We start from the raw sequence: 21,800 nt of genomic DNA, 5'->3' as shown, positions 1-21,800 counted from the left end.
CCTTGCATGCCTTGGTGGGAAGTGGGTAGTGTGTCCGTGGGAAGTGTGTATTCCTGATGTCTTCGTATGACTGGCAGGAAGTCAGGAAGTGGAGTTCTGTCTCTAGTTGGTTGTGTTTGCAGTGGGAGCACAGTCTGTCTTCTCTTGGGAGACAGGTCTGTCTGTGGCGTCCCTTCTCGATGGCCAGGCTGTGTTCGCTGAGTCTGTATCTGGTCTTGGATTTCCTCAGTTTTGGGTCGGTCACGTTGGTCAGGTATTCTGCCACGGTGTAGTCTCTGTTAAGGGACAAATAGCATGCCAATTTACTCTGGTTTTTGGTGGACTCTTTCCAATGTGCCAAATACTTTTCCTTTTGTTTTCTTATAATTTGGTTTTGCCTGATGTGTTGGTTGTTGTGTGTTGGACAGATTCCCAGGACAAGCTGGCTAAGGGGACACTTTTCTGGGTGTAACTCTCTGTGGGTAAGAGCTTTGTTGTGGAGTGTGTTGCTGTCGCTTTCCTTAAGGTGGTTATACAATTTTATGGCTGAATTGTAATAACGATTGGATATCGTCCTAATTCAGCTCTGCAGGCATTATTTGGTTTCTTTCTTTGGACTTTTAGTATTGATTTGCAGAATTTTGCATGAAGCGTTTCAATTTGATATTTGTCCCATTTTATAAAATCTTGGTTGGTGAGTGGGCCCCAGACTTCACAGTCGTAGAGCGCAATGGGCTCTATCACTGCGTCAAATATTTTTAGCAAGATCTTAATTGGGATGTCTAGTTTGATATTTCTTTTTATGGCATAAAATGCCCTCCTTGCCTTGTCTCTCAGGTCATTAACAGCTTTGTTGAAATTTCCTGTGGCGTTCATGTTTATGCCGAGGTGGGTATCATTTTTTGTTTGCTCTAGAGTAACAGTGTCTAGGTGGAATGTGTATTGGTTGAGGCTGGGTCTTTTTTCAAATACCATTATTTTGGTTTTACTAAGGTTCAGTGGCGGACTCAGAGTGTTTGAAGGGCAGGGGCGAAAAAATAAAAGGGCCACATTCTTGCTCTAGAGGGCACATCGTCATAATTTATTGTATGAGGGGGCACCAGAGGGCACCCATTCATTTTTTTCACATGTAAAGGGCAGCCAATGAGGCACTTTCTCTCGTACTCACCACTCTTGAGGGCACTTTTTCAACCATGGAGGCACCAGGGTGGGCAGTCGCCCCCCCTGCCGCCCCCCTGAGTCCGCCACTGCTAAGGTTCACTGTTAGGGCCCAGGTTTGAGAGAAGCTGTGGAGAAGATCTAGGTGCTGCTACAGCAGCACCTAGATCTTTGGTTGGGGCCAGCAGCACCAGGTCATCTGCAAACAGCAGACATTTGATTTTGGTGTCTACCAGTGTTATGCCGGGGGCTGCAGACTGTTCTAATTTCCTTTCTAGTTGGTTAATGTATAGGTTGAACAGGGGTGGACTCAAGCTGCAACCCTGTCTCACAACCCGGCACAGTTGGAAGAAGTCTGTGTGTTTCTTTCCTATCTTAACTGCACATTTGTTGTTTGCGTACATGGACTTTATGATGTCGTAAGTTTTCCTCCGACACCACTTTTTATTAATTTAAACAACAGACCATCATGCCAAATTGAGTCAAAGGCTTTTTTAAAGTCTACAAAGCAGGAGAATAGTTTGCTTTTGTTTTGTTTTATTTTGTGGTCAATGAGGGTGCTTAATGTGAATATATGGTCTGTTGTACGATAATTTGGTAAGAAGCCAATCTGGTTTTTGCTTATGGCATTATTGTCAGTCAGGAAGTTAAGGAGTCTGCTATTTATAATCATACATAGAATTTTACCGAGGTTGCTGTTGACACAGACCCCTCTGTAGTTATTAGGGTCAAATTTAGCTCCACTTTTGTGGATTGGGCTAATCAGTCCTTGGTTCCAAATATTGGGGAAGATCCCAGAGCTAAGAACAGTGTTAAGCAGTTTTAGAATTGCCAATTAGAATTTGAGATCTGTATATTTAATCATTTTGTTTAGAATACCATCAACACCACATGCCTTTTTTAGTTTAAGAGAACTTATTTTGTCCCGTAGTTCTTTTAATGTGATTAGAGATTCTAGTGGGTTCTGATAATCTTTAATAACTGATTCGAGTGTTTGTAATTTATCTTGTATATGTGTTTGTTCTTTGTTCTTTACAATAGGGCCAAAGAGATTGGAGAAGTGATTTACCCATAAATCTCCATTTTGAATGCTTAATTCTTCCCATGTTTGTTTGTTAAGTTTGTTCCAATTTTCCCAGAAATTGTTTGAGTCTATGGATTCCTCAATTTGGTTTATCTGGTTCCTAGCATGTTGGTCCCTTTTTCCTCTTATTGTATTTCTGTATTGTTTTAAGGTCTCATAATAATGGAGACGGATATTGTTGTTGTCTGGGTCCCTATGTTTCTGATTTGACAGGTTTCTCAACGTTTTCCTAGTATTTTTGCATTTGTCGTCGAACCATTTATCGTTAAAGTTGTTTTTGTTCTTAGTTTGACTGTTTGAGACCTTCAGGTTTGATTCCAAGGCTGAGATGTCAAATATATTGTTAAGGCTTTCTACTGCCATGTTGATCCCTTCGTTGTTGCACGGAAAGTTTTGGTCTAGGAAGTTATCTAGAAGTGTCTGAATGTGATTTTGCTTTATGGTGTTCTGATATGTTTCGACACTGCTCTCCTTCCATCTATAGCATTTGTTTATATGTGATTTTGCTGTGGTCTGATAGTGGTGTTAAGGGGCTGTGAAAGCTCTGAGAGACCCAGGGCTAAGGTCTGTGATCAAATAATCTACAGTACTACTGCCGAGATATGAGCTGTAGGTATATCTTCCATAGGGGTCTCCGCAGGATCTACCGTTGACGATTTACAGTCCCTGGGTGCGGCACAGCTGTAATAGTTGTAGTCCATGTTTGTTTGTAGTTTTGTCATAGTTATATCTGGCAGGACACTTTGGGGAGGCGATGGCCCCCTCTCCTGGTAGGTGTTTATCTCCCTGTGTGCTAATGGTGTCAGGCCCCTGTCCTGTCCTGGCGTTGAGGTCACCACAGATTAGAATATGACCATGGGCCTGGATGTGGTTGATCTCCTCCTCTAGTATAGAGAAGCTTTCCTTGTTGTAGTATGGGGATTCTAGTGGTGGGATATATGTTGCACATAGGAGGATGTTTTCTTCTGATGCGGTAAGTCCCTTGTCTATCTATAACCAGATGTAGAATTGCCATGTTTTGATTAATTTAACAGAGTTGGTGAGTTCGGATTTGTAGCAAATTAAAATACCTCCCGATTCTCTTCCTTGTTTCACCCCTGGTAGTTTGGTGGATGGTACCACCAGCTCTCTGTAGTTTAGAGGGCAGCCAGTGGGACCATCTCCTCTACACCAGGTCTCTTGGAGGATGACAAAGTCTGTATTTCGGATTTCCTTGATGAAGTCTAGGTTTCTGCTTTTCAGACCAAAGGCAGTCGACCTTAGGCCTTGTCTCTCTCTATTTCTCTCTCTCTCTCTCTCTCTCTCTCTCTCTCTCTCTCTCTCTTTCTCTCTCTCTCTCTCTCTCTGTCTCGCTAGTAATGCACATTTGGAGAACCCCTTTACAAGCATTTGGTCGCAGGACGAGGTTAGGCCTGACGTATGGAGGGCGTAGGAATTACACATTTTGTTTTATTATCTGCCTAATCTCCTTCTGAAAAAAAAACGTGTGGCATGCAACTCTTTGACTACAGTTTGTTTTTCTAGCGTATTTTTTGGACAGTTTTTTTTTTTTGTATCTCCCATATCACAGACAACCTCCCCTCCCTCTCGACAAAATCGAGATAGTCAACAAACACGCAGGCTAGATGTCCCTCTCTTCAAGTGTTTACTCCCTTCAATTGGTTTCTTTTTTTCCTCTAAAGTGTCCCCTTTTTTCAGTGCAAGATGGTTAATTCGTAAAACTTTACATACATTGATTCATTTATTATGGTTGCAACTGCCTGTCAAACATGTTTGTGTGTCTAATATATCAAACATTTAAAAAAAGTGGAACTTTTAATGTGAATTGTTACAATTCACCTTCGTAATTGCCCATCTTCTGTATTGTTTTCTTACTTAATTTCCTTCCCCTTTTCATTCTTTCTCCTATTCGTTCCTACTTTAGCATCTAGATCTCCTTAAAATGATTAATTTGTTTGAAGTATGACTTGTGCTGTTCTTTTTGGACATGGCCATAGCATTCAAGTGATCCAGGCACAAGAAGACCCCTCCCCCAGACCCCTAGACCCCCGACCCAATAGAGGCCCACTAATGTGTGAACTGATTGGTCGAGTGCATGTGTGTTTGTAACTCTTATTGGGAAGGGCTTTCCTGATTGGATGCTTGGAACCGTCTGGGTCACCGTTGAAGGCCTACACACACGCAGGGTCGTTCATTGGCTGTGAACAGTGCTGGGATTTACTTTACCTTACTTACATGTGGAGTCCCTGGCAGAGAGGGCTGCAGCTACTCAGTGCTGCTATGGCTGCTAAGTCTCTGTCATTACTTCACTGCCTTTATTTCATGCTTGTTCTTCTCCTTCTGCATGGTACGTGTTTTGGTTTAACAGACCTTCTATTACTATTGGGCATAGATTTTTAAATCTGTTATTATTTATACGTTATTGTTGTGTGTGGAGTAACTTAACTCATTTCAGAAGACGGATATGCATGTGAGCAACAGCACCAATTCCTTTAGATGAAGGAAACATTTGAGGTTGAACATATCTATAGATGTTAGGGATGTTTGACCGTTATTTTTGTTATGTGTGGATTAGGAGAGGGCCGTCAGATGGTGAATCATCTCTGTGACGCTGCTTGTCCTGGTGAGAATCTACCATCGTGGACATCATATTTACTGCACGTTAAATAATAATCCTTTTATTTCTTCCACGTTTATGTTTTTTCATTCATATGTAATGGAGTGAATATATGTATTGATTTACTTGAGTGATTGTGAGTGGCCCATCATGTCCACAGGGTCCTTGTCCCCAGAGCTGTCCTATCAGAGAGGGGTGAGGTACAGCTACAGGTACAGCACAGCCATGTCCACCACCCTCCGCGGCGCCAACTCGGGAAGGAACGGTCTGGCCCTGGACTTTGTGGTCGACATACAAACTATCTCCAAGTGCCATTTAACGTTGAAGGTCAGCAGGGGATTCAAACCCACAAAGCTTCGACATAGAGCTAGAATCGTTAGGAAGAGAGAGGTCACGCTGTTGTGTTTTCACTCCGGTTTCTTCTATTCCAAACATTTATTGTGCTCATGTTCCACTTTTATTCTTCCTCATGTTTGATTTGTACTGTCCTTTTAACTGTTTTGCTGTAATAACACTTGAATTTCAACCCTGTGATTAATAAAGTGTTATTTTGATGTGTTCTTGCATCCCAGATCAGAAATTCACAGATAAAGAGGATCTCCTCCCAGAATGAGCACTCTGTACTGCGTTCCAAGAGTCTGAGGTGCTGTTGCGATCCATACATATGACATACATCAAATAATAATCCTATAGTCATTGTTAGTGTCAAGTGCAATGCACTGCCCCAAATAATTTTGTTCAGCAGAACCAACAGGGCTTGTCTGTCTGTAAGTCCTACCTCCCTCAGGGACTGAGGATGGTGTGTTTTTCTTTCTCCCCCAGGGAGTCTCTGGAGGGAACGCGCCTCAAGTTCTCTCTCCGAAGGGGAAAGGTCACTGCACTGTGTCCACAGGAGGGCGAGCAGGTGTGGGCCATGAACATCAAGAGAGCTCTACTGAGTATGCTCCAGACCTCCCACACAGCCTCCAAAGAGGAAAAAGAGAAAGAGGTGAGAAAACTTCAACTGATATTTTCACGTGATTTGTTAAATTCTATTAAAGAAATCAAGGAATTCTAAGAAGGCGTCCTAGTTACTTTCACAGTCTGTCTGTTTAACGTTGTTTTTTCATGTCACTTCTTCTAGACTGATGTCTATGGTACCTGCCACAGCAGGTATAAACAGAGAGGATCTGTATTAATCAAGACAAGGGACCTGAAGGAATGTCAAGAGCCCCGACTGTCAGACTTCTGGTCCCATTCTGTATCGCTGACCGAGGATACCGTGAGTTGATCACCTTGGCTTATTTCAAAACAAAGTCCAAATACTGAGGGCTCATTTTAGACTCATCCTTACCAATCAGTTTAAAGAGTAACCACACAGAGAAAACAAAGTGCCATCGTGAGATTGGCGGAAGTTGACAGGGAAGATTTAGAAGATGCTCAATTGGTGCAATTGAGGTTGCTTTTTATTGCTTTTGTGGTTGAATGGTTTTTGCCATTCTTTGTTACGGTGCATTATCAGGCTGATATACAATACTATTAATGATGAGATTCTTTTTGAGGGGTTTCTGGTAAACCAAAATTCTAATTGTTCAGCCATCATTAGTAATATCATCACTAGTCTCATTGCAGTTAACACTACCATCTGCATTGACATCATGTTAACATATGAAACCCCCAAATGAGACCTCTTCCTAACCCAACCATTTTGTCTGCTTGTTTTCAGACAGTTGACTCCAAGCTCCAATGTGCTCAACGAATGCAAAAGACCAAAGTGATGGCGGAGGTCAACTGCACTGAAACAGTCTCAATCGTAACTGGAAGAGCAGGACTGGTCACGACCCAGACCCTGTCCACGCTGTCTCTGCTCAGAGCCCAGCCGGACTCAGCTCCCGGGTCAGGTGAATGTGCTGCTGATTGCTTGTAGCCAGCCATGTATTCTAACAGCTGTTACTATTTACTACTTTTTAGCATCTACCAAATTACTAAATATATCAGCAGATGCTTTCATCCAGAGCAACATACTTTATTTTTACTTCCAGTTTCCTGCCGACATGGGTGAAAGCCTGTCACAACCACATTTCAACACCCACATTTTCCATGTGGAACATGTCGAGTTCCTGCCTTTGGGTTCAAACCTTAAATACTTTTGACTGGGAGTTAAACACTACTAGACTATCCTGTCCCCGTAACAATATCGGCATCAACCTTGCGGGTCATAATGAAAAAACCTGCAGGCTGTGTGTGTTGTATACCTGTTGAGTATCTCCCAATACTCATCAGGTATACAACATCAAAGGGTTCCTTTAGTGAACAATATTGTGTTCACCAAAGGACCCCTCATCCTCTCCTCCCCTCCTCCTCCTTTCCTACTCCTCATCTCCTCCGCTCCTCCTCCTCCACTCTTCCTCATCTTCTCCCCTCCTTCTCCTCTCCGCCTCCTCTCCTCTTCCACGTCACCACCTCCTCTCTACCTCTCTTCCCCTCCTTCTCCTCCTCCTCCTCCTCCTTTCCTCCTCCTCCTCCTCCTCTCCTCCCGCTTGTTCAGATTCTGAATCACTGGGACCAGGTGTGCTGACAGGCCTGATGTTTGACCATGAGGGAGGACCACGTCGAAGCCCATTGTCCACACGCCAGCAGGCCAGCGAAAGCATCAACCTCTTATGTGGTCTCACCCGGGATCAGCAACAGGTAGGATTTGAACCCACTAAATCATTCCCACTTGTGATGTCACTAAATCACAGGGCAGGGATGCTGTTGAAAGACATGTCAAGGATAATCACACTCACACCTGGTGGTAAAATAGGGTCCCTTTAACATTTTGTATGACTCTTTGGATCAAATTGCTCATCCAATGGAATATACATGATGATAATGTATTACAGAGTGCAGGATAGACTGGTAAGGGTTATGAGTCCTAGCTGAAAGGTTTGGAGTTTGAATCATCGATGTCTGCAGCATAACCCTACCTGCTCAGCAATAAGTATCTATAATTAATTAATTATAATAATTTATAAATGCATTCACTGTCAGTAACGTTGTAAGAAATCATTTGCTCCATGACTCAGTATTCTAATTAACAGTATGCATGATTTTCCTTGAATTATGATAACAGAGATGGAATAATAAAGCAAAGACAAAGCAAGATACTGTCCAGTCTGGCTGCTCCAGGGATTTTTTGGGGTAAACTCTCAATGAGTCAATGTTTTGCCGAACCACTTGTATACCTTTCATCATATGTCGCGGCTTGCCTCCCCTGGAGACTTTTTTCAGTCTGGGAGGTGTTGAAAGTTATCCAGCTTTGTATTTGAGGTCCAAGTCAAGCTGAATCAGCCAACCTTCAAAAAGTTGGTTTACACCAAGATAGCTCTCTGTAAAAGTTTTATTCTTTGGGAAATAAAAGGTGGATGACTTGATTAACTGTGGAATAATTCACAGTTCTGTCCAAACATTTTCATTTAATGAGCTACAAAACATTTTGCATAATGGATTGATATCAAATTCACAATAAATCCTAATGTAGACTGTTTAGTCCATCCTAACAATCTCCTACCTTGGGCCATGTCAGATGTCCCAACTCTTCCTTCAGCTGGTCTTCCAGTTGAAAGAGCTGTCTCTTTCTCAACTGAAGATGCTCTGGCAAGAGTCTTCCTTCAACTGTCGCGATGACTGGTGAGTGAATTCATTTCCAATTGAATTGCACATATACATGTCTTTTGGTCTTGAGTTAATCTATATCCTGTACGGTAAATGCATTTAAGCCCAAAGCATTTTTTATTTATTTTTTACAATCTGCATCTGGCTGGTCACTACTTGATCTTGACATTCCTGAGACAAAAAACCTGGTCATACTAATATGGGACCTAACTCTTTATGTACTGTCGTGGCAATTTCTTTATGAGATTTTGCGTCTAGGACAGATGAAACTTCTAAATGCAGAAAAGCACACAATAGTTGTAGACAATTAACCTATTTCAATGTCTGAATACACTAGTGTCCTCTCTAGCAGAGTGAGCCCAGAATACACATAGTACATGCAGTAGTATTTCTGGTACAGATAAGGGAGTTCTTGTGACCGGTTCACCCCAGGGAACAGGTTAACAAATTGGAACAAGGTATCACCAGTGAACAGATGGGTGGCCAGATAACATAACCTGAAGGAAACAAAGCTTATAAAATTAAAAAACTAACTGATTTTCCGTCACAGGACTTGCATACAGTTAATAGTATACAACAATTAGCTATTAGATATACATGATTGTTTTTTTGGTTTTGAATATATATTTTGCACATATATATTTGTTTGCATATAAATCATAATAATTAATCATTGGTAACACTTTATAATAAGGTGCCATAATATATAGCCAACTAGTCATTACCTAACCCTTTTTTAATATTTGATAATTGTTACTAAAATATCTATTTGGCACAAGTTAATCATTTTTTCATCATTAATTAAATATCAGTTGTTTGCATAACCCTAACCCTAACCCTAACCCTAACCCTGACCCTAACCCTAACCATAACACACGGCCCTAACCCTAACACACGGCCCTAACCCTAACCCTAATCATAACACACGGCCCTAACCCTAACACACGACCCTAACCCTAACCCTAACCATAACACACGGCCCTAACCCTAACACACGGCCCTAACCCTAACCCTAACCATAACACATGGCCCTAACCCTGACACACGACCCTAACCCTAACCATAACACACGGCCCTAACCCTAACACACGGCCCTAACCCTAACCCTAACCATAACCCTAACCCTAACCCTAACCCTAACCCTAACCCTGACCCTAACCCTAACCATAACACACGGCCCTAACCCTAACACACGACCCTAACCCTAACCCTAACCATAACACACGGCCCTAACCCTAACACACGGCCCTAACCCTAACCCTAACCATAACACACGGCCCTAACCCTAACACACGGCCCTAACCCTAACCCTAACCATAACACACGGCCCTAACCCTAACACACGGCCCTAACCCTAACCCTAACCATAACACACGGCCCTAACCCTAACACACGGCCCTAACCCTAACCCTAACCATAACCCTAACCCTAACCCTAACCCTAACCCTGACCCTAACCCTAACCATAACACACGGCCCTAACCCTAACACACGACCCTAACCCTAACCCTAACCATAACACACGGCCCTAACCCTAACACACGGCCCTAACCCTAACCCTAACCATAACACACGGCCCTAACCCAAACACACGACCCTAACCCTTACCAGCGACACTCTGTGGTCAGTGAAAAAAAACAAATGGTTAGGTAATGACTAGTTTGCTATTTATTGTGGCACCTTTTTTTCAAGTGCTACCAAATCATTAAACCATATTCAAATAACATCTTGTAAAAACTCTTCTATTCCCCTACATTGATTCACACCTAGTGTCCTATTCTTTGTTGTTGGACAGGCCACCGCTGCTGTCAGCCCTCCCAGCATGTGGCTCGGAGAGCTGTGTGCTGCTGTTGACCGAGCTGATGCAGAGAGGAGACCTGGATCTGGACCAGGCTCAGTCCTACCTCACTAGCCTAGCCCTCATCCCCCACCCGTCTCCCCTCATCATCAACTCCATCAATGTAGGAGCAACAGGACTACCATTTCACTGATACTGATGAGTTCTTCATGATGCCGTTTGAATATATAAGTGTATATACGTATAACATTTGATGTGACATGCTTATGAACAGGTGGAGGCAGGTGCGAGAGGTTAACCATAATCTGTCAATAATGTTTACATTACAAATGTTTACATACATTTGCATTCTATGTTTATATTTCTATCACTCATGTTGTGTATACACTACAGATATATTTTCCTGTATGTCTTTTGTATATTTAGCTTTTTCTGATTTACATTTTTGTAGACCTCTGGTCTCTTTCTTATTTCGGTCATCTGCTGTCAGACCATCTCTGTCTGTGATCATGAAGTCCATCTCATCTGAGCTGTTTATAATGAAAGAGACCAACTGCATCCACTGTGTCTCTGGTCCTCCATGCCAGGCCCTGCTGGAAGTCCCAGAGCTGCGTCCCCGGGCCCTGCTGGCAGGCTCCTCAATGGTCCATGCTCTGTGTCGGAGGTCCACTGGCCCATGCACCAGTCTTCCTCAGGTCCAGAGCTTTGTGCAGACGCTGCAGGACAGCCTAGGCAGTGGATGTGGGGGAAAGGATCCGAGGAGAGTGTCAGAGGTAAATGCAAAGCGCAATAGAAACAGCTCTTCTAACTCTTTGCTTGCCCATGCATTATAATGAGGAGTTTAACTGAAGGAGGCAGGACTTTAGAGGGAATACCTCCAACCTGCAAGATTAAGCTTAAGCCCCTGCCACCAGATAATTTCCAATTGTGCACGAACAGATCAGCATAGTTGGGAGGAGAAGGGCAAACATGACTTTATAAAGAATTGAACTAGTGGACACCTCCAAAAACGTTTTTTTGTCCAGCTGGTGGAACAGCAGGCCTACTGCTGGGGGTGACTTTAACTCTCAGGAGGTAAAGCGGGTTGACTGGTAACTAGAAGGTTACTAGTTCGATTCCCGGCTCGCCCCTTGAGTTTCGAGGTGTCCCTGAGCCAAGACTCCTCATCCTAACTGATCCCGAAGAGCTGGCTGTCTTCCTGCATGATTGACTCTGTGAATGAATGATTGACACTGTGAATGAATGGTTTTAAGTCGCTAAATGTAAATGTAATCAATGTAATGTAAGGCAAACATAGAATTGAGTTATTTTGCAGAACATTGTATTTACAGATAGCTAGCTGCTGGAATATTGCCTACTGCTTCTTGAAGTGATGAGATATGATACATTTTCACTCAAACATGCTCAAAGGAAGTGTTTGATACTTGGTACACAATAAAGTGCCTTTCACCTTTCTACTCCTTTCTTACTCCATAACAGTTGATTGTTGTATTAATGTATTGTTTCAGCTTCATTCTCCGGTCGTGTTTGTGTGCCCTATTGTGTATTCAAGATGTTCTGAATTTGAAATCCTTCCTTCTAATCCCACATTGATTTCTGTCTTTCTTGCAGCTCCTGTACATTCTGAAAGCTGTGGGGAACTCAGGCCTCTCGGCCCCGGCCCTGGTATCAATGCTGAGCCACTGTGTGCTCGGCTCCTCAGAGGCCCCAGAGCTGCAACTCGCTGCCATCCACTCCTTCAGACGCATGCCCTGTACTACTGATGTGAGTGACAATAGTGCAACAACAACAACAATAATAAGTGTGCGCTGAGGATCCTGTCTATCATGCTATCTATCTACTTACCTATTTATCAGCCACTCATCCAGCTCCATCTATCAATTGAATCTAAATTCCCCACAACAGTATTCTGGTCGCTATGTCCATGTGGTCAATGTGTTTTATGTCAACACCCCTCAAAACCAGATCACATGATTATCTGGGTGAAGGGTGGAAGAGGTCATTGGAGAGGAGGAGGAGAAGAGGTGTGGAGGGTTGTCTGACACCGTTGATTGACAGCTGGTTTCCTCTGCAGCGCTCAGTGCTGTTGCAGCTGTATCGCTCCTCCCAGGAGGACGCAGAGGTCCGGGTCGCTGCATACCAGCAGCTCATGCGCTGCCCTGATCCACGCACGCTGCGGGCGGTCAGGGTGACCCTCGGCAACGAGAGCTCCAGCCAAGGTCTGGCCCCTCCCCAGCAGGGGGCCGGGAACACAGACCCTTATGTCATGAAACTCAAACACAGACATTTCTGATTTTTCTTTGAATGTTAAAACTCATTCCTTTAAATCCATAGTTTATGTGAAAAGGAAAATCTTCAGATAAGCACAATGTGTGATTGTAAACAATACAATTTGAAATATGTAATATTTTCATATTCTCATTTTTTTTAACAGATCCATGTGTAAGCTCTATTTCGCTAAGATTTCAACTGACCTTACTGATAATCATATTATATGACTTAAATATTCCCTCTCTTTGGTTTGAGGAAGTGATTTAAAACTTAATCTTTACTTCTTCTTAAAGGAGATGCATGAGTTGGACCTACCCTACTTTGATTCTATTTTATTGATCATTCTCTAACTGAAAAAGAATGCTGAGCTTATCATTTCTCCATTTGATATTTGTATTTGTAAGTAAGTCTTTGAGATGTTAAGGGGATGCTAAGATACTTTGTGCTTTCTTTAGTCGGTTCCTTTGTATGGAGTCACCTGACTGCGGTCCTGAAGAGTGATGATCCAATGAAACAAACTCTAATGGAGGCCCTACCTGATGACATCATCAGCAAAGACTTTGAAGCGGAGTTCTGGAAATATTCGTCCTATTCCGACTACACTGTTGCCACAGGTAACGGGATTCACTTTTTGTTATGGTGGATTTGTGATGTGGTTCACTACAATAATGCTTACTACCAATTTGCATGTGTGTGTGTGTGTCTGTGTGTGTGAGTGTGTCTCAGGCATGGGCATTGCAAACCTAGAAGGATCACTGGTTTTCTCCCCCAAATCCTTCCTCCCGCGCTCTGCCATGGCTAACCTGACGGTGTATCTGCATGGCAGAGCACATAACCTTCTGGAAGTAGGTAGCACCCTGCCTGTCATCTTGTTATTGTCTATTCAGCTATGGCCAGGGAAGTGAAATGGCTAGCAGATTCTCCGATCAACCCATAGCCAAATGTGTTCAATCCCTAATGTCAGCTCTGCAGCCGACCTTGAAGCATCCTTTAGCAAGATGCCTACAACCTTGCTGCTCCTTGATTAAATGTATCAAAAATTTATTCAAGTTGCTTATAATGGATAAAAGCATCTGCTAAATTACTAAATAAATACATATATATATATATGTATTTATCAAAATATATATATTTTTAACTTTTCTATATGTTTTGATATTTCTGATGGAATAGAGCAGGAAACATCCTCTGGTTGTTTCCATTCCAGGTGGACCTTCGAGTGGAGAACGCAGAACCAATCCTGAAGAAGCTGCTGGGTCGTCCGCCCCGCGGCTCTGAGAGAGAACCCGCCGGGGGGACCAGAGAGCGTTCGCAGTCGAAGAACGGGGAAGGCAAAAGAAGAAGAGAGAGTGGAGACGGTGATGATGGTCTGGGAAATGAAGCTTGTTCCTCCAGCATCAGCAGCTATCTAGACCGAGCCAAGGCCATGGTGAGATTAACAATTAATAATGACTTCTTTGGTGTAGTATAATTGCATTTTTGATGCCATTCTTGGTGAACACTAGACACTGGATCTAAATTGTATTCATCAACTGTTGAACAATGTTGAAATAAAAGTGATAGACCACAGCTAGGGGATCTGAGTCGTACGTGTGTGTTTGTGTTCCCAGTGGACTGGTGGCCGGAGAGCCAGTGAGGGCTCTCCCAAGTGTTGGGTCGGCGTGAAGGTGTTTGGAAACGAGATCAGCGTGTTCACCTGCGACGACCTCCACACTCAGTTCAACCAGCTGTCCATGACGGTGGCAGGGCTGGCCTTCAGGCTGCTCAAGGTAGCTCCTCTATCATAATGTAATGTAATGTAATGTTATCTAATCTAATCTAATCTAATCCAAATCGATAACTTTCTACTCTGTGGAGGCTCTGTATGATACATGCTCTATCCCAATCAGTCCCATAATATATTTCCTCAACCAACTGGTTCTGTCGGGAACCTCCTATACCTTGGGGTTTTCCACGTTGGTGCGACAACTAGGTGGGTCGCAGGTCGCAGGTTGCAGGATGGCCATCGTCAACATCTTTTCTTATTTATCTTTAGAAACATTTGTGTATGGGCTACAATCTTCGACAGTTTAATGGGTCATTGTTTTGAAAGCCGGAAAAGGGGATTCATATATTGAAGAAAAATACGAAAGTTGTTTAGATGTATTTCTCATATTCTCTCATATCTCATGTTTTTTCATTTTAATGACCATTGTCAAAAGCACTTCAACAGGTGGTGTCACAGCATGGAAACGTCGGTGGAGCCCCTTGATCTATACCCCCCTCTCTCCCAGGGCCAGGAAGTCAAGCTCAGCTACCGGGCAGTTCTGATGGCGGAGGAGTTGGTGATGCCATCTCTGTCGGGGATGCCCATCCGCCTAGCCATCAACATGACCTCCCTGCTCTCGCTGCGGCTGAAGGGAAGCGGGAACTACAGAGACCCCAGCCACCTCTCTCTGGCGGGCTTCATTAAGCCAAAGTAACTCAATAAAAACAAGTCAGAGTGTAGGAACTGCTCGCACACACCAATGTTGCGGCCAAATGTGAATAAACAACCCACTTCACCAATGGCGCATCTCAGCTATAATGTAGCTTGTTTAACACTTTGATGAAGTAAACATCATTATGGTGCCTTCATTAAACTTGACATTAACTATAAGCCGTTTTCAGAAATGTCCTCCGCATTTGTAAGCATTTTTACATCAGGAGAGAGGGTGATTCAGACTTGATGCTATATATGCGGACATCAGTGTCGTTCAGACATCAGCAGAATCTCCAGGTGGTTTAGGGGGGTGGGCTTACAAGGGGCGGGATATGACATAGGGTCTAAGTTCGTAAGAGGCAGGATAAGTGCGGCCGCTGTCACTGTAGTTTGTTTTGGTTTGACCACAGACAGCATGGAGAATCGAGAGACCATTTTTTACAACGAACACTGGATCAAATGTAGTTTATTTCTGTGTTTAACTGAGAGAACAGGGAGTGCTACGCCGGGACCCTATAATCTTCAGCTAACTGTTGTAATTAATAATAATAAAAAAAGAATAATCTATATACGCGTGCAGCTGTGATAAATATTTTAAAATCATTCATCATTCAGAACAAAAGGCAACAGTCTGATCATCGTTTAGGGTAACACTCAAAAATGCAGACCGAAGACCATTTAGCACAAATGTCAGGGTACAAATGTCAGGATATGTTGTTCAGATATACGGCCCATCAGGATAATATCAGGACTTCCACGTATGTCTGAAAGCAGCATGTTGACAGGTTAAACTACAACTGACTGACACACACATAATCTGCTTTCAGACATACGTGTCCTGATATTCTCCTGATATTTTCCAGATGGGCCCTATGTCTGAACAACATATACTGACATTTGTACCCTGAAATTCTCCTGAAAAAAATACTACAGCTGAGGTAGTATCATCCATGCAAACACAGGGATGTCAGCACTTCAGATGATTTTAATTCAAGCACTTCAGATGATTTTATGGGAAGGCAATTTTATTTTGCAATACATTCATTACGGCGCAGGATAGGAGCCCAGGAATGCCTTGAACCACATTGGGTTGGACATCAGGGATTGAACCCACTACATTTACTACCATGGTGGTATAGATATATATCCATCATCTCATAATGGGCCATCTGATTTCCCAGCTGGGCTATGAGTGCTATTTGATGTGATCCTGAGTGTCTGGCCTTGTGTCCACAGTGCATTGGTGGGCCTGTCTGGATGGATGGGGGTGGATGGGGCCCTGGGCCAGGCGGGGGTGGAGTGGGCCTCAGAGCTCAGCAGCTCCACCAGTCTTGACGGGAGCGTTCAGCTGCAGGAGGGCCGTGACCTCCGGGTCAAGCTCAATACGCTAGAGGAGCACATGGACCTCCTCTCTCTCAGGTGAGTCCGGCTGGTTTTCCCTCTGGTTGTCAACGCCTTAGGTTAGCTTACAGTCAGCATGATCAATCCATGAGGGGCCTTCATGTCTGGTGTTCTGTTGACGATAAACTTTAGGACTTGTTGAATTACTGTATTCCTTTTGTAGCCCTTCAATATACTTTTGATTGGCCTCAAAAGGAATGTGAAGGTTAAACATGGATAGATAATAGTGTTTAATATTTACTTATGAGCTTTAGCTATTCATTTTAACTTTGCTATATTTGTACACCCAGTAGTATTTATGAATGGTTGTGTCTCAGCTCGCGAGTATTTCAAGTGAGTGAAGACCACAGAGAGGAGATGAGAGGTCCAAAGACTCGCCAGGAGAAGACCAGCTGCAGCCCAAAGACCTGTAAGTCTTTATATTCTGTAGATAGAATCAAGATATATACAGTATCGGTAAACATTACTCCTTACTATTGAGGCATTCAGCGAGTAACCAAAGTGACTGACATTTCTCTGCATACATGTTTTGGTAATTCATGACCTCATCCCTCCCTGCAAATGGGCCATCAGGATAAACACATCCACATACACAGGGTGCGATTTGTGAAAAAACCAGAGGGGGGGATAATTTTGAGAAACATTTTAAAATGTTTCAAAATGAAGACGGACCCTGTGTATTTTGGTTGTTAATTATTACGATGTAATGGTGAAAATACTTTGGGTGGGGGGGATAATTTTTATCCCCACCGAGCATAAAAATAATTCAGCAGAGGGTAGGACGTGTAAACCAGAGGGGGGGATAATCCCCACCATCCCCACCGGCAAATCGCACCCTGCACATACACCTCGCACCGGGGCCCCGTGGTTGTGACGTCATCAAACTAGTGGTTAGGGCATCTTGAATGAGGCTGGCCCCAGACAGACTTCGTACATTGGGATTTGATCCCAGAACATTTTGGCCTAGCCCAGTGGTTCCCAACCTTTAACTTTAGGTGTACCACTAAAGTTCAAGACCTTTTGCAGACCATCTCATATGCAATCAGATAAACATTGTTAAATACACAAGCAGTGCCTAAACAAAGAGTGGCGGCCATTAATTACACAAATATCACTGCAAGAAAACCTTGGCCAGTGGGAAACCATGGGAAGATTATGTGAGCAAAGCTGCTTATGCTCCCAGTGTGCTTATTTAGGAAACACAAATTAATACAAAACATCAAATTAATACAAAACATCAAATTAATACAAAATATCCCAAATTAATGCGAACATCATTACTGAGCATATTGCTCATTAATATTTATTTTTAATCTTTATATTATTACTTTCATAATATTTTTTTTATCATTGTACATTTCTCTATTTCTGATTTAACATCCCACGTAGCTCCTGCAATGATCTTGACTATTTTGCCCAATACACATAGAAATTGCTATTGGTTGACTTGACCAGCCGAAAGGTTCTGGGTTTGATTCCCTAATGTGTGCTCGCTTGCAGGGTCCAAGATGGTGGGCTGGCAGATGTGTTTCAATGTCTCCTACCCGGCACCCGCAACAGGGGCGTGGCTCCCTCCCCCTGGCCCCACCCACATGTCCATCAGGCTTCTGAAGCTGGACAGAGGGCTGCACTACTACCTGATGGAAGCTGCCTACTCCCTTCTCTCTCAGGTACAGTGAGCTCAGCTTGGGGGGAAATGTAACCATAGCTGGAGATAAAGTAATGAACTTTAATGTATTTATTACATTTAAGTTGACTAGGATAGAATGGAATAGAATAGAATACCCATATTCAATAGTAGATTGCCCATATTCATCTGTATTAGATTGGATAAGATAAGAATACATTTGACTGATAAAAGTTTCACTGCAAACTTTATAAATATTTAATTGCATTAGATTTCATTCCTTTAGATTATATTATATTATTATATAGTTTTTATAAGATTACTTTAGATCAGATCTGATTAAATTAGATGAAATAGAATTTGATTTGATGAGTTTCTATGAGTCGCTTGACTCATCATTTCCTCCCCTTCCACAACCGTCTTGACCTCAGCCGGGGTGGTGGCTCCCCAGGGAGGCCTCACTCCACCTGCTGCTTGCCACGCCCCAGTCCTCCATCCCCAGGGACATGTCTCTGGACCTGGTCGTCCAGCCCCAGCGCATGCTGCTCAAGGTCTCCCACCCCCTGAAGACGATCCTCATAAAGGGTTAGTCCAGAACACCTAAACCTTTCAAATTACTCTATGCTGTACTTGTTTAATTGTTATTTTTAGTTTATTAAGTGAGTTGTTGTTGTTTTTTGTTAGTGTGTTATTTAGTTGGTGAGTTAGATAGTTAGTGAGTTTTTAAGTAATTGAAAGTTAGTTTGTATGTTGTTTAGTGATTCCGTTTGTTTGGTTTCATTTAAATAAGCCATGACTGTTGGTTTCTTCAGGGCAACTTGTTCAAGAGAGAAATACCAGAAAAGCAAAAGTGGAGCTCTCACTAGATGGTGTTCATCACTATTATTTCATGGTGAGTTGCATGATATGTTATATCCTGAAGACATGCATTTGATCTATTTTTTTAAAACTATAAATCCAAATGTATGTTACTAATTATATGTCCCTGCAGGCTTCGGTTGATTCGAAAACATTGCTGACAGAACAAAGGAGCCGATATCACCTGGAGGCCAAGTGGGCACCCAGCACACCTCCTATGATCCTCTCTGCCAACGTGACGCGGGGGCTGGGCAGGAAGATTAGCTTTTCTGCCGTCGGGAAAAATGTTTTTAGAGAGACCCTAACGATTCAAGGTACTTGGACGATTACATCTGAAATACATCTCCGTTATGTCTCCAAGGTACTTAAAAATAAATAATTTAATGCTAAATCTTCTTATTTTAAAGTGTAACTGAACCCCCTGTTTCAGCACAAATTCAAACAATATGAGATGTAAAGAACTATGTTGTGGGCTGAGACTTCTAGGAAGGAGGGGGGAATATTATCCATTTGTGATACTTTTGTATTATGTTATGTTATAATGAGAGGTGTTGCATATGAAATGCACCACATACCGTGGCTTTATGCCGGCCCGCCGCTCCCTATACGCAGAGTACGCAGAGTTTGTAGGGCACCAAGTACCTGGGGGGGGGGCACCAAAAATTATGGTTTGTAAAAAAAATTAAAAAAAATAAAAAATTATTTCATTATTGAATTAAAAAAATATATCAATTAGTGATGAAGAGGCCCACCGTTGTTTTTTCTTAATTGCATAATCTATCACTCAATTTCGGCAATTATATGTTTTTACCTAATATATAAAAAGAGGCACCCCCCCCCCCCCCCCCCCCCCCGGCTCGCCTAGGGCACCGAAACGGCCAACAGCGGCCCTGGCTTTATGCTACAAGGGCCCTATCTCTCGTTCTTTTCCCTCCTGCACCACGCGTCGGTAATTTAGGGAATGATCTTCTTCACTATTTCAACTTCAATCCGTATGTTGTGTTGATGATATACTTTGAACTTAAAACGGAGACGGCACCAAATAAAGGCACTTAACAAATTGGTGTGATTTCAGATGTCACTAACCATATCCCATATTGATGATTGAACCCAGTACCTTTGGGCTGTGAATCAAACACTCTGCTAACTGGGACAGTGACTGTGACTTTGTTGTTTGTGTCAAGTGGCCCTGGAGCGCAGGGTCGAGGAGAGCGGGAGGAGGTACTCTGTGGAAGGAGAGGTGCTGTTACCCGGGGTGCTGGGCAGCAGGGTGCTAGGCCTGATGGAGGAGAAGACCCCCCTCTGGAGCTCTGCGCTCCAGCTGAAATACGGTGTCGGAGGTGAGCGAGTGAGCCTTCTGAAGACCATGGGTTAGCTGAGATAAGACAGGCGGGAGGGACGGTTACAGCAGGGATCCAACATGTATATTCTGTTAACGTTGTCACGATTTAATCTCTGCCCAGAGGAGGCGCGTCATCTGCGTCAGGAGTGCTACATGTCTCAGAGCTTGAGGAGGGAGGCGACCTCTGACCTCAGCTCCACCATGAGAGCAGAGCATGAGTTCCACTGCTCCAACACGGCTTCAGTCAACCACAAGGTGACCACATTCATCTTCTCACAACAAAGAACTGTTGATAGTTCCTCCATTAACTGTCAATGGGATCTTCTGAATGTTCATACATGGCTACAAGTCACTGGAACGCATTACTCTTTTATCATAGGGAGTATTAGGAAGACAATTTGACCCAAAGCAACTTATAGTGTCTTTGAGATACATCTCATTAAGGCAAAGGTAGGGTAGACGTCGTGCTAATGGATGCCTATAGGTAGTGTGCAGATATTAGGGACTGAACCAGGGTCTTTTTGACTGGGAATCACCCCAACCACTACACTATCTTGCGCTACACCAATACTATTCGACCCTGGTATTTAAGTCTATGGATTGAAAAGATATTTGATGGGAGCAGGCTGTTTGGATGCGTCTCCCAGATTGTGGTGAGAAACGAGGAAAGCCACAGCCACGCCCGCTCCAGCCTGGATGCCAGCTATGGTAAGCACTGGGACGAGGTAAACAACAAGCGCAAGCTACACCTGAGCCAGTCCTTCAAGAACCAGACCAGCCAGAACCACACCAGCTACACCATGGAGGTGAGCAGGCCAGTCAGCCATGGACGGAGAGCGTAGAGATATAGAGAAACATTTGACTCACTGTTTCTTTGACAACAAGAGATGGAGTAGCAGGACTCTGTACCCAACCAGACTGATTATTGATCTTAATCATATATTGAAAATGTGTGTAATTGTATAAATTACACACATTTTGATCTGCCTCAATCTGTTTGCTTATTGGTTAAAATATGTGTCTAATAAACATACATCATAAGTGAACACACTGAGATCCATCCAGCAAACCAGTTCACTGACAATAAGAGGCCTGTCTAACTTCCGTATTATTATATTATCTCGACAACGATGTTGCCGGTGTTCCCAGTTCAGCCTCCTCCTGCCAGAGAAGCACCTGAACTACAGGACCCATCTGCTGCACTCCCACCTGAAGGGGCGGGGCTCTGAGAGCACCACACACCTCAAGGTGCACTATAACGACCTCCTGCCCCTGGTGGCCGGCCTGCAGTGGAGGAGCCCCCCCGGAGATGCCACTCACAAGAAGTGGGAAGGTACAAAGAAGAGAAAAGGCCTCTGTTTTCAGTGATTGGTTGATTGTAAGACATTCTGGTTCAGAAGCGTTTGTGAACCAGAATGAACCAATTTGAGGAGAAGAATCCCCTGGATAGATGACTCGTGGAAGGGTGTATCTTGTTCTTGAGCAACCTTCTAGTTCAGATATTCAGTATTGTAAAAAGCTGCGGTAGAACAGTCCCCTGCTGCAGGTGTAAGTCCCTGCCTGGCACTG

The sequence above is a fragment of the Pollachius pollachius genome, assembly GCF_949987615.1.
Source record: "Pollachius pollachius genome assembly, chromosome: 14".
In the NCBI taxonomy this organism is placed as follows: domain Eukaryota; kingdom Metazoa; phylum Chordata; class Actinopteri; order Gadiformes; family Gadidae; genus Pollachius; species Pollachius pollachius.
Note: the sequence above shows the minus strand (reverse complement) of the source record.